The following is a 15,011-nucleotide window of genomic DNA, read 5'->3' on the forward strand; positions in this document are numbered from 1 at the left end:
CTGGCAATTGCTGCATAGAGTTCAAGGCCAAATTGTTGGCATGCAGATCTGCATGCATACATACCCAGCAGCCACTGAATGTTTTGCTGAATTGGCTCTCTATGACAGTCGCCAACCTCTCTCACACACCCAAGACATGGCAGAACACATGGCCTGGATTAACTCCCCCATCGTTTGCGTATAGCCTCTAGCAGCGCTGCCAGGTGTTCCCCTGTCTTTTGCTGCAACTCCAGCAGGTTCAGTGTGCCCAACACCAGAGGCCCAGCACCAACCTGGGACTCAGCTGGACCTGGCCTCCAACAGTCCTTTGATTGCCAGGGCTCTCAGATCTCACAGCCTCTGTCAGCTACTCCTGCAGACCTGTGAGGTGCTGACCAGATTGTGACCTCAAATTGGGTCACAAACACTTAGCCATTGAGATGAACATATCTATGCTAGTGGAGGGAGCGGGGGAATGATATGACACCGCATCCAATGAGATAGACTGCAGGGTTCCTGCCTTGGCAGAAATCTGTCCTTCCAGAGTGTGGATACCTGCATGTGAGAATATAAACAATTAGGGCTTAGGCTTTCCATTCCCCTCCCCCACCCATGCCTGTGCGCAGTTCCTTTCTGGCCAAAGATGGATACCAAGTTCTAGGCCTCCTCACTTTCATCACATATCACTCTGATCTACCAATCAGTTATGGCCCAGCCACCCTGCTCTCTGGCCAGGTTGAAAGCCTCCTCCTCAATGGGTGTCAGGCACACCTCCATTCGCCTTCTCCTTCACTTGTATTGTGGGCTCTTTTCTCCTGCAGTTAGAAGGGAAAAGTGAGTCTCCGCAACATGATCAATTGGTCTGCTCCTGTCCTGGCATTCCTCAGCCACAGTCTCTCTCATGTCCACTCTCATAGAACTTGGAGGATACTGGAACTGAGAGGCAGACGCCTGTCACCCACATGCAGCCATTCCTCACGAGGTAGCTGCTGAAAGGGGATACTATTCTTTCGTCTGACTGGCCGATCCCACCCCACAATGAGAACAGTTGTGTTTTGCCCACTAGACAGCCACAGAATGCTCATCATTCACTCATACTCACCCTTGCTGTGCAGAGGAAGTCATCCACCCGCTTCCGACCTTGGACCCAGGCTCACTTCTGGACCTCATAGTTGCTAACCTTGCTGCTATCACCATCCAGGCTTTCTTCTTCAGTCGGGAGTGGCTGTTCTTGCCATCTGTTTGGGACAGTGCTTCCCACCGTTCCCATACACTCTGGAGGAAAACCTCCAGCAAGGCATTGTTGAACTATGGGTCCAGCCTATGACATATTCCTGGTGAAAGCCTCCCTGGGATTTCAGGATTGTCCTATGAGGAGATATTGAGGAGACTGGGCCTACATTTTGTGGAGTTTAGATGAATGAGAAGTGATCTCATTGAAGCTTACAAAGTTCATCCAGAGCTCGACAGGGTTCATGCAGGATGTTTCCCCTGGCTGAGGTGCCTAGAACCAGGGGATGCAGTTTCAGAATAAGAGGTAGGCCATTTAGGACTGAGAGGAGTTAGGTATTTCTTCACTCGGAGAATGTGAATCTTTGGAATTCTCTACTCCTAAGGGCAGTTAAGGCTCAGTCATTGGGTATGTTCAAAGTAGAGATCAATAGATTTCTAAGTATTAAAGATATCAAGGGATATGGGGATAGTGTGGGAAAATGGTGTCGAGGTAAGAGATCAGTCATGACCTGGTTGAATGGTAGAGCTGGCTCAAGGTGCCAAATGGCCTACTCCTGCTCCTATTTCCTATGTTCCTCCTGCTCCGCTTCATGGACTGGGTGCTGCAGATGTTGAAGGGCGGTGGCCTGAGGGATCCATGTCTTGGAACTGAATGATCTATGTATTGCAGATGAATGATTTATGTCTTGGAGAGGAAGGCTGTTTATCTGTGCTAGAAACGGTGTCCTTGCAGCAGCTGGCATGATGATACAGAAAGCTTGAGGCACTGCAGACGGTCTGGCTGCCATTTAAAAATGGCACCAACTCATGTGCTCCCATCACCTGATGCCAGGAGTGACGCCTTTCTCCCCATCCCTGACACTTGATTTGCTGGGCACCGTGTCACCAACTTGTTAATTGGGCAGCTGCCACATGATTGCATTTGGCTGGCCGCTTCTGCCCCAAACAGGAATGCCACCCACTTCTGTGTCTGCCGCCGGGACCTGCACTACTGGCATTAAATTCCACCCATGGTGTGCAGTTCTGGGATCTACACTTTAGGAACGATGTGAAGGCTTTAGACAGGGTGCAGAAAGGATTTTTGCAAACAACGTTACTGGGCGCCTGAAACTTTATTGAAATGTATCTATGTTACAACTGAATGGACAGTTATAGGAACTCACAGGTCTCAAAGCGACAGCTAGAGTGTCATTGACATGCAGTGCATCCATGCTGATGGGTCCAGAATCTTGTTTTTTTTAACCAATTTATATTTCTAGAATTTTTCTATGTATGGGGGACTTCAGTTAGGAGGATAGATTGCAGAAGCTGGGTTTGTTCTCCTTAGAGAAGAGAATGTTGAGAGGAGATTTGATGAAAGTGTTTAAAATCATGAGGGGTCCAGGCAAAATAGATGAAGAGAAAATGTTCCTATTGGCAGAAGAGTTAAGAAGCAGAGGATACTGATTTAAGGTGATAGGCATAAGAACCAATGGCAACATGAAGAAAAACGTTTTAAAGTAACAAATGTTTAGGATCTGGAATGCAGTACCTGTAAGTATGGCGGAGGCAAACGCAATTGGGGCTTTCTAATGGGAATTGCATAAGCACCTGAAGGATAAAAATATTGCAGGACTATGGAAAATGGGAGAGGAACTGGGACTTGCTGAGTTGCTCTTGCAGAGCCAGCATAATCACAATGGGCCAAATGGCCTCTGCCTGCACTGTAACCATTCGATGATTGTGTGATTCTATTATTGCATTCAGATATACAACACCTTGGGTTATTGGAAGTCATTCCACCATATATGTGTTCACATAATGTTTCAAATGTATTCCACTTTTTTGACTTACATAGTTTATAAAAGCAGAGTATTATGGCGAGGATTCTTTTGAATTGTGCTCTGAGTGTTCTGACCTCTCACTGTGGTACAAAGCAGCATTTAAACAATACGTTCTATTGAGCAGAAACAACACTATGCTTTCAACTCCCAGCAAAATCAGGGTGAAGATAACTTTTAAGAAAATAGCTGGAAATGTTTTTGTTTGAAATAAAATGATGGTCTCCTGAATTTTTACTGAAAAGAGGGTGACCATCATCCAGGCTTTTAGAAAACTAAATTAAATCAGAGTTTACAGAGCAAGAAGAAATAACTCATTTGGCTTTGTGTTCATTGGAACAGCAAGGACACATGGATGTTGCAGTAAATGCACTTCTGGGAAAAGAGCAAGTGGATACCCTTAAGATATTATCTGATGAAAAGTTCTTACTCTGCTTTTGTTCTCTGTTGTTTAGTCCCTTTCATGAATATGAGTACAATGACCTTTGCCAGAAAAGTCATCTTTCATCTGGGAAGTATAATAAAATTATTCAGTACTGTGGTTTTGTTATAGGGTCCAATATTGTATAGCCTCCTAGCTTCCTCTGAGTAATTATCTCAAATCTTATTTAGGTCAGTCTGTGAATGCATTTGGTGATGAAAACAGTTTTGTAGATTTGTTGAATACAGCACCATTTTGTTGTGTATGAAAGCAATTTAACAAGAATTTTTTGTGGGTTTAGATAGCATTCCAACACTATCAAGTTATGAAACAATGAGTATTTTATGCTTCTGCATTAATGCAATGTTGTAAAATGAATGTGAAACCACAAACATTTTATGTCTGCTAGTGGAATCATTCTGACATTGCTTACAGTGACTTGAAAGATACAGGGTAGATGTTGGTCTCCCAGCAGTAAAGGCAGGAAATAGGTAGGACAAGAGCCACAGCCCATAGAGGAGCTGGTGAGTAACCCATCTCAGTTTCAGCACCACCCTGAATAGTGCAAGTGAGGGGTACTTCCAATGTGAAACAGGCACACCGTAGGCAGCCCACTGATTAGGAAGCAGTTCTTAAAGGGCTGTAATAAAAACAAAAAACTACTGCGGATGCTGGAAATCCAAAACAAAAACAAAAACAGAATTACCTGAAAAAACTCAGCAAGTCTTGCAGCATCGGTGGAGAAGAGAAGAGTTGACGTTTCGAGTCCAATGACCCTTCAACAGAACTGAGTGTAGTTAGGAGAGGGGTGAAACATAAGCTGGTTTAAGGTGGGGGGTAGGGTGGGGGGAGAGAAGTTGAGGGTGGGGTGGTTGTAGGGATAAGCAAGCAGTGATAGGAGCAGAGAATCAAAGGATGTCACAGACAAAAGGATCAAAGAGGTGTTGAAGGTGGTGATATTATCTAAGAGAATGTGCTAATTAAGAATGGATGGCAGGACACTCAAGGTACAGCTCTAGTGGGGGTGGGGTGGAAAGATTGACAAGGCATTAGTTGTAGATTTAAAAATAATGGAAATAGGTGGGACAAGCAAAATCTATATAAATTATTGAAAAAAACAAAAGGGAGGGGGAAGACACGGGGTGGGGATGGGGGGAGGGAGTTTAAGATCTAAAGTTGTTGAATTCAATATTCAGCCCAGAAGGCTGTAAAGTGCCTAGTCGGAAGATGAGGTGCTGTTCCTCCAGTTTGCGTTGGGCTTCACTGGAACAATGCAGCAAGCCAAGGACAGACATGTGGGCAAGAGAACAGGGTGGAGTGTTAAAATGGCAAGCGACAGGGAGGTTTGGGTCTTTCTTGCGGACAGACCGCAGGTGTTCTGCAAAGCGGTCGCCCAGTTTGCGTTTGGTCTCTCCAATGTAGAGGAGACCGCATTGGGAGCAACGAATGAAGTAGACTAAGTTAGGGGAAATGCAAGTGAAATGCTGCTTCACTTGAAAGGAGTGTTTGGGCCCTTGGACGGTGAGGAGAGAGGAAGTGAAGGGGCAGGTGTTGCATCTTCTGCGTGGGAGGCTGGTGGGGTGATAAGTGAGGACAAGGGGGACCCTGTCATGTTTCTGGGAGGGAGGAGAAGGCGTGAGGGCGGATGCGCGGGAGATGGGCCGGACACGGTTGAGGGCCCTGTCAACGACCGTGGGTGGAAAACCTTGGTTAAAGAAGAAGGAGGACATGTCAGAGGAACTGTTTTTGAAGGTAGCGTCATCAGAACAGATGCGACGGAGGCGAAGGAACTGAGAAAATGGGATGGAGTCCTTACAGGAAGCAGGGTGTGAGGAGCTGTAGTCGAGGTAGCTGTGGGAGCCGGTAGGCTTGTAATGGATATTGGTGGACAGTCTATCATCAGAAATTGAGACAGAGAGGTCAAGGAAGAGAAGGGAAGTGTCAGAGATGGACCATGTGAAAATGATGGAGGGGTGGAGATTGGAAGCAAAATTAATAAATTTTTCCAGGTCCCGACGAGAGCATGAAGCAGCACCGAAGTAGTCATCGATGTACCGGAGAAAGAGTTGTGGGAGGGGGCCGGAGTAGGACTGGAACAAGGAATGTTCCACATACCCCATAAAGAGACAGGCATAGCTAGGGCCCATGCGGGTACCCATAGCCACACCTTTTATTTGGAGGAAGTGAGAGGAATTAAAGGAGAAATTGTTCAGTGTGAGAACAAGTTCAGCCAGACGGAGGAGAGTAGTGGTGGATGGGGATTGTTCGGGCCTCTGTTCAAGGAAGAAGCTAAGGGCCCTCAGACCATCCTGGTGGAGGATGGAGGTGTAGAGGGATTGGACATCCATGGTGAAGAGGAAGCGGTTGGGGCCAGGGAACTGGAAATTGTTGATGTGACGTAAGGTGTCAGAGGAATCACGGATGTAGGTGGGAAGGGACTGGACAAGGGGAGAGAGAAGGTAGTCAAGATAACAAGAAATGAGTTCCGTGGGGCAGGAACAGGCTGACACGATCGGTCTGCCAGGACAGTTCTGTTTGTGGATTTTGGGTAGGAGGTAGAAGCGGACCGTCCGAGGTTGCGCGACTATCAGGTTGGAAGCTGTGGGAGGAAGATCTCCAGAGGAGATGAGGTCAGTGACAGTCCTGGAAACAATGGCTTGATGTTCTGTGGTGGGGTCATGGTCCAGGGAGAGGTAGGAGGAAGTGTCTGCGAGTTGACGCTCAGCCTACGCGAGGTAGAGGTCAGTGCGGCAGACAACAACAGCACCACCCTTGTCAGCGGGTTTGATGACAATGTTGGGGTTGGACCTGAGAGAACGGAGTGCAGTAAGTTCAGAGAGAGACAGATTAGAATGGGTGAGAGGAGCAGAGAAATTGAGAGGGCTAATGTCACGCCGACAGTTCTCAATGAAAAGATCAAGAGAAGGTAAGAAACCAGAGGGAGGAGTCCAGGTGGAGGGAGAATATTGGAGGTGGGTAAAAGGATCCGTTGAACGGGGAGAGGACTCCTGCCCAAAGAAGTGAGCACGGAGACGAAGACGGCGGAAGAAGAGTTCAGCATTCTGCTGAGCCCGAAATTCATTGAGATGAGGGCATAAGGGTATGAAACTAAGTCCTTTGCTGAGCACTGAACGTTCAGCATCGGAGAGGGGAAGGTCAGGGGGTATAGTGAATACGCGGCTGGGGCTGGGATTGGAAGATGGGGTGGGGACGGAGGGACAAGCAGGGGTGGAGGGTGTCAGATGGGTGTTGGTGTCGATGAGTTGTTGGAGCTTGCGTTCCTTAGCACTTCCAACCTGATAGTCGCCCAACCTCGGTCGGCCCGCTTCTACCTCCTACCCAAAATCCACAAACAGAACTGTCCTGGCAGACCAATCGTGTCAGCCTGTTCCTGCCCCAGGGAACTCATTTCTCGTTATCTTGACTCCCTTCTCTCTCCCCTTGTCCAGTCCCTTCCCACCTACATCCGTGATTCCTCTGACACCTTACGTCACATCAACAATTTCCAGTTCCCTGGCCCCAACCGCTTCCTCTTCACCATGGATGTCCAATCCCTCTACACCTCCATCCTCCACCAGGATGGTCTGAGGGCCCTTAGCTTCTTCCTTGAACAGAGGCCCGAACAATCCCCATCCACCACTACTCTCCTCCGTCTGGCCGAACTTGTTCTCACACTGAACAATTTCTCCTTTAACTCCTCTCACTTCCTCCAAATAAAAGGTGTGGCTATGGGTACCCGCATGGGCCCTAGCTATGCCTGTCTCTTTATGGGGTATGTGGAACATTCCTTGTTCCAGTCCCACTCCGGCCCCCTCCCACAACTCTTTCTTCGGTACATTGATGATTACTCTCTCAGTTTCTTCGCCTCCGTCGCATCTGTTCTGATGACGCTACCTTCAAAAATAGTTCCTCTGACATGTCCTCCTTCTTCTTTAACCGAGGTTTTCCACCCACGGTCGTTGACAGGGCCCTCAACCGTGTCCGGCCCATCTCCCGCGCATCCGCCCTCACGCCTTCTCCTCCCTCCCAGAAACATGACAGTGTCCCCCTTGTCCTCACTTATCACCCCACCAGCCTCCGCATTCAAAGGATCATCCTCCGCCATTTCCGCCAACTCCAGCATGATGCCACCACCAAACACATCTTCCCTTCACCCCCCCGGCGGCATTCCGTAGGAATCGTTCCCTCCGGGACACCCTGGTCCACTCCTCCATCACCCCCCTACTCCTCAACCCCCACCTATGGCACCTCCCCATGCCCACGCAGAAGATGCAACACCTGCCCCTTCACTTCCTCTCTCCTCACCGTCCAAGGGCCCAAACACTCCTTTCAAGTGAAGCAGCATTTCGCTTGCATTTCCCCTAACTTAGTCTACTTCATTCATTGCTCCCAATGCGGTCTCCTCTACATTGGAGAGACCAAACGCAAACTGGGCGACCGCTTTGCAGAACACCTGCGGTCTGTCCGCAAGAAAGACCCAAACCTCCCTGTCGCTTGCCATTTTAACACTCCACCCTGTTCTCTTGCCCACATGTCTGTCCTTGGCTTGCTGCATTGTTCCAGTGAAGCCCAACGCAAACTGGAGGAACAGCACCTCATCTTCCGACTAGGCACTTTACAGCCTTCTGGGCTGAATATTGAATTCAACAACTTTAGATCTTAAACTCCCTCCCGCCGGCCCCACCCCGTGTCTTCCCCCTCCCTTTTGTTTTTTTCAATAATTTATATAGATTTTGCTTGTCCCACCTATTTCCATTATTTTTAAATCTACAACTAATGCCTTGTCAATCTTTCCACCCCACCCCCACTAGAGCTGTACCTTGAGTGTCCTGCCATCCATTCTTAATTAGCACATTCTCTTAGATAATATCACCACCTTCAACACCTCTTTGATCCTTTTGTCTGTGGCATCCTTTGATTCTCTGCTCCTATCACTGCTTGCTTATCCCTACAACCACCCCACCCTCAACTTCTCTCCCCCCACCCTACCCCCCACCTTAAACCAGCTTATATTTCACCCCTCTCCTAACTACACTCAGTTCTGTTGAAGGGTCATTGGACTCGAAACGTCAACTCTTCTCTTCTCCACCGATGCTGCCAGACTTGCTGAGTTTTCTTAAAGGGCTGTAGCAGCTTAATGGGAAAGTACTTTTTTGTGAGTGAGAGAGAGAACATGGAGAGGCAAACGAAGATGCTTAAAAGTAAGATCATTTGATTTTTGAGTGCTGGTTGGGTGATTCTGAACTTTATTGCGGGTCATGTATCAACTAACTGCACTGTTGCCGGTGATTAATTCACCATCACGGTTTATAATTACAGTTTGGATTAAATTTTGGATCAGTGAAGCTTGTGCTGATGCATTAACGACCTTCACTTTTAGTCTGGTTGAGAGAGGTAGATTACTGGAACAATATAGTCTACAATTGATTTTAAGAGGTTTTATTGAACAATGCTTTTGTTGTTATAAAGCAGTATATGTTAATTCTTACTATTAGCAACACCATAGGAGATCTGTTAACATGTAAATTTTTGAGTTAATCAGACTACAGATGTCAGACATCAAAGTATAGAAAAGAACAAGAAAGTAGAGCACTCATTTCATGCAGGTTTCTTCTGACTGGGAATTTACAAGTATCTGTCACTTTGCAAAGTTGCGTCATCAACAACAATTGACTTAAGCGTTAGCTTGTGCCTCTGAATTAGAAAGTTATGGTACAAGTTCTTCTCCAGGACTTGATCACATAATCTAGTCTGACACAACACTGTACCAAGGAAGGGCTGATTTCCGGGGGTCTTGTATACTAGAGGAAACATTAAATTAAGACCTCGTCTGATACTTTAGGTGGATATAAACAATCCTATAGCACTTTGTTAAAGAAGAGCAGTGAGTGTCTGCAGGACCTTAATATAGCCAGCCACAGTGAACATATCATGCAGGTTCTGGAAAATCTACAAGTGTGTTTGGGAGGCAGGGAGAATGGGGATCAAGTAAGAGGGTGGATCAGGTCAGGATTTGGGGGAAGGATGGTTGGAGTGTGGGCTCATTAAGTACACGATCTGTGTTATGGAAATACATAGAAGGGGCTAGGGTGTTGGAAAACTCATTAGTGGGGAGCTAGTACAGTGGTGAATCTTTGGTCTGGTAGCACTTCTAGGCCACAAGGGCGGAAAACAGTTTGGATGCCAGAGGTTGGGAATTCTTGGAATGGAGCCTTGAGGGCCTGAGACTGGCAGCAGTTAGGAAGGAAAAGGAAACAGAATAGTTCACAGTAATGTAATAAAGGCAATGAAATAAATTTGATTAGATCCACTTTAAAGCAACAGTGTGACAGATTCAGAAAGTTAGCTATCACAAATTTGATGAAAAAAAAATCTCAACACTGGCAATGAATCAGGAACTGGAAGCACCCAGAACTGCTGATCCACCAGAAAGATAGCGAATATACACAGCAGCTAACCTACTGCAAGAAGAGTGCTTGCCATTAGAACACCAGGTAAAGAAGAGCTTGCATCTGCTGCATGAGTCGGGAAGGAGATTGGATACCAGGCAGAGTCAATGAACCACTATTCTTAAAAGGCTGCAATATTGGCAGAGGTGGAGCAGGGAAGTTGCCATGATGTAGTGGGACATCATTTGAAATATCGGGCGGGATTTTCTGCACCCACCTGCCACCGGGATCATCCAGTCCCTCCGCAAGTCAATAGACTTCTGGCTGGGGTGCTGCCTCACCTGCGGCAGGTCCCGCCCGCGACAGGGCTGGAAAATCCCGACCATAGTTCATCACTCTGCTTGTGCCACCTTCAGGCATTTTACTTGCATATATATTTTTAATATATTATAGAACAGAGGAGAGTATAGCTCCTAATAATTGATTGGTGAGGTTTTTGAGAAGGTGCCTGTGATCTTCTCCTTTCTGGATTATGTAAGAATCATCTAGATATCTGTGCTGATCTTTTCTGCCATCCTCGATAGTTCCATTGCGACTGATCCATTATCAAATTTCTTTTCCCTCAACAAAACTACCTGACTTTCCCAATTCTCATACAATTTATTTTGTTCCGGTCTTTTTCACACATTTCTCCCTTTCTGTTTTGAAGACACTGATGTACAGATGCCAGGCACCTGTTGGTACAAATTGAGAAGTAGAATACTGCATACTTGACCAGTCCACCCCTATCTATATCCATGACTCTTCCATGCCCTCCTTCACTTTAATAGTTTCCAATTTCCTGGCCCAAACTGTCTCCACTTTACCACGGATGTCCAATCTCTCTACACCTCCAACCCCCACCTGGATGGTCTGAGGGCTCTCCGCTGCTTCCTTGGAGGTCCAACCAGTCTCCATTGACCACCAGCCTCCTCCCCTGGCTGAACTTGTTCTCACGTTGAACAATTTCTCCTTAAACTTATCTCACTTCCTCCAAATAAAAGGTGTTGCTATGGGTACTCACATAGGTCCTGCAGTTTTGTAGATATGTCAAACATTTCTTATTCCAGTCCTACGCGAGCCCCCTCCCTCAACTCTTTTTCCGGTATGTGGATGGCTGTATCAGTGTCATGTCCTGCTCTCACCTTGAATTGTAAAACTTCCCTTCCTTGACTCCTCTGTCTTCATTTCTGGTGACAGGCTGGCAACTAATATTCATTTTAAGCCTACTGACTCCCGCAGCTACCTCGACTACACTTCCTCACACCCTACACCTTGTAAGGACTTCTTTCTATTCCTCCAGTTCCTCTCTGTCCATTGTATCTGTTCTGATGATACAGCCTTCCACAACGGTGCTTCTGAGATATCTTCTTTTTCCCTCAACCAAGGATGCCTCATCACTGGTTGAAAGGGCCCTCGAACGTGTCCGCCACATTTCCCACACTTCTGCTCTCACCCCTTCCCCTTGCTCCTAAAACTACAATAGAGCTTCCCTTGTCCATACTTTACGCCCCACCAGCCTCCATATTCAACAGATCATTTTCTGCCATTTCTGCCCCCTGTAGCATGATGCCACCACCAAACACATCTTCCCAACTGCTCCCCTTTCAGCATTCTGAACATACAAACATACAAAATAGGGGCAGAAGTAGGCCATTCAGCCCCTTGAGCCTGCTCTGCCATTCATTAAGATCATGGCTGATCTGTTTGTGTTTCGAATTCCACCCATCCCCGATAACCTTTGATTCCCTTGCCTAACAAAAATCTATCTACCTCCGCCTTAAAAATATTCAATGACCCCGTCTCCACCGCCTTCTGAAGCAAGAGTTCCAAAGTCGCACACCCCTCTGAGAGAAAAGAAACTCTCATAACTCCATCCTAAAAGGGCAACCCCTAATTTTAAAACATACATATGAACCTGGTTCTGGACTCAGCCACAAGAGGAAACACCCTTTCCACATCCACCTTGTCAATATCGTTCAGGATCTTATATACTTCAATCAAGTTGCCCCTCACTTTCTAAACTCCAGTCTAGTCTGTCTAACCTTTTCTCATAAGACAACCCACTCATTCCAGGTATCAATCCAGTAAACCTCCTCTGAACTGCCTCCAACACATTTACATCCTTCCTTAAATAAGGAGACCAAAACTGCACACAATATTCAAGATGCGGTCTCACCAATGCCCTGTATAACTTTTATGTTTAATTCCTCTCGTGAAAAAAGTAGCATTCCATTAGCTTTCTTAATTATTTGTTGTACCTGAATACCAACATTTTGTGACTCATGCACTAGAACATCTAGATCACTAAACATCAGAATTCTGCAGCCGTTCTCCACTTAAGTAATACTTTGCTTTTTTATTCTTCTTGCCAAAGTGAATAACTTCACATTTCCCCACATTATACTCCATCTGTCATATTTTTACCCACTCACTCAACCTATCTATATCTGTCTGTAACTTCCTTATGTCCTCTTCACAACATACTTTCCGACTGATCATTGTGTCATCTACAAATTTAGCTATGCCTTCACTCTCCTCATCTAAGTCATTGATATAAATTTTAAAAGGTTGAGGCCCCAGCACAGACCCCTGCGGGACTCCACTCATCCTGTCCTGCCATCAGAAAAAGACCAATTTTTGCATACTCTGTTTTCTGCCAGTCAGCCAATCTTCTATCCATGCTAATACATTACCCCCTACACCATGAGCTTTCATTTTCCACAATAACCTTTGATTTGGCACCTTATCAAATGCCTTCTGAAAACCCAAGTACAGCATGTCTACAGGGTCCCCTTTCTCCACAGCACATGTCACTCCTTCAGAGAACACCAATAAGTTGGTTAAACATGATTTCCTTTTCACAAGACCATGCTGACTCTTCCTGATTACCTTGGGTTTCTCTAAGTGCCCAGCTATAACCTCCTTAATGATCAATTCTAACAGCTTCCCCACAACAGACATCAAGCTAACTGGCCTATAGTTTCCTGTTTTCTACACCCTCCCTTCTTGAATTGAGAGGTTATATTTGCTACTTTCCGGCCTGATGGAACCTTTCCAGAATCTAAGAAATTTTGGAAAATGAACACCACCGCATCTACTACCTCATTAGCCATCTCTTTTAAGACCCTAGGATGAAGTCCATCAGGACCCGGGGACTTGTCAGCCCGCAGCCCCATCAGTTTGCTCAGTACCACTTACCTAGTGATTGTAATTTCACCAAGTTCCCCTTTCCCTTCCACCTCCTGATTTACAGATATTACTGGAATGTTTTTTGTACCCTCTATAGTAAAGGCAGAAGCAAAATATTTGTCCATTTCATCCACCATTTCCTTATTATCTACTATTAATTCACCATTGTCACTCTCTAGAGGACCAACACTCACTTTACTTACTCTTTTCCTTTTTAAATATCTGTAGAAACTCTTGTTACATGTTTTTACATTTCTAGCTAGTTTCCTCTCATACTATAATTTATTACTGCAGATAAACCTTTTAGTTATTCTCTGCTGTTCTTTATATTCTGACCAATCATCTGACCTGTCACTCATCGTTGTGTAGTTATATGCTTTTTCCTTAAGTTTGATGTTTTTTTTAATTTCTTTAGTTACCCACAGATGGAGGGTCCTCCCTTTAGAATTTTTCTATATAGTAGGAATATACTTATTCCGAGTATTCTTAAATATTCTCTTAAATGTCTGCCACTGTTCCTCTATTGATTTATCCCTTAGCCTAGTATCCCAGTTCACCTTGGTTAGATCAGCTTTCATGCCCACATAGTTGCCCTTATTTAAGTTTATAATGCTAGTCTTAGATCCACCCTTCTCCCTTTCAAACTGGATGTAAAATTCAATCATATTGTGGTCGCTGCTATCTAGGGGAGCCTTCACTCTGAGGTCATTAATTAATCCTATCACATTACACAACACCAAGTCTAATATAACCTGCTCTCTGGTTGGTTCCAGAATGTGCTGCTTTAAGAAGCTATCTTGAAAGAATTCGATGAAAGTCTCATTCAGGCTGCTACTGCCAATCTGATTTTTCCAGTTTAGATGTAGATTAAAATCACCAATGATTATTGCCGTCTCTTTATCACAAGCACCCAATATTTCTTCTTGTATACTTTGTCCTAAATTGTGGTAACTGCTAGGGGGCCTGTAGACCACCCCACTTGTGACTTCTTTCCCCTACTATTCCTCATCTCCACTCAAACTGATTCTACATCCTGATCTCCTGAACCAAGATCATCTCTAACTATTGCCCAAATGCCATCCTTGATCAACAGTGCTACCACCCCCGCAACTCCCCCCTCTACCACCACCTTTACCTAGCTTCCTATTCTTCTTGAATGTCATCTGCCTCTCAATACTCAGTACCCAATTCTTGTCATCCTGCAGCTATGTCTCCGTAATGGCTATCAGATCATATTTATTTACTTCAATGTGCATTATAAATTAATTTACTTTGTTATGAATGCTATGCGTATTCAGATTCAGAGCCTTTAATTTTGCCTTTGAGTTATCTTTGTAATATTTAGTCTTGACTATTGGTGTTTTCTTAGGTTTTTTCTCTTTGCCCCTTCCTGCTATTCCCTGACCCTCATTTCCCAGATTACTATGATGGTCTCCTGCCTTGAATCTACCCCTTGATTTGCCACATCTACCCAAGCTTAATCCCTCACCCCCCCCCACCCCACCTTGTTTAGTTTAAAGCTCTGTCTACTTTCCTAGTTATGCGATTCGCAAGAACACTCGACACAGCACGGTTCAGGTATAGACCGTCCCAATGGTACAGCCCCCACTTTCCCCAGTATCGGTGCCAGTGCCCTACAAATTGGAACCCACTTCTCCCACACCAGTCTAAGAGCCAGGCATTCATCTGTCTAATCTTTGCCCCATGTCAATTTGCATCTGGCTCAGGTAATAATCCAGAGATTAATACCTTTGAGGTTCTACTTCTTATTTTTGGTACCTAGCTTCTCATGTTGACTATGCGGAACCTCGTTCCCTGTCCTGCCTATGACTTTGATGCCTACGTGGACCACAATGGCTGCATCGTCTCCCTCCCACTGCAAGTTCCTCTCCAGCCCTAAGCAGGTCTCCCGAACCCTGGCAACAGGCAGGCAACACA

General features: G+C 45.6%; 1 protein-coding gene across 5 annotated transcripts in view; it reads left to right on the plus strand.

Annotated features, from left to right (window-relative positions):
* dlg3 (discs, large homolog 3 (Drosophila)) overlaps nucleotides 1–15,011 on the plus strand; it is a 693,738-nt gene that overhangs the window by 49,025 nt on the left and 629,702 nt on the right. The window lies entirely within an intron of this gene.

This window comes from Cetorhinus maximus, chromosome 8 (assembly GCF_964194155.1).
Source record: "Cetorhinus maximus chromosome 8, sCetMax3.hap1.1, whole genome shotgun sequence".
Classification (NCBI taxonomy): Eukaryota; Metazoa; Chordata; class Chondrichthyes; order Lamniformes; family Cetorhinidae; genus Cetorhinus; species Cetorhinus maximus.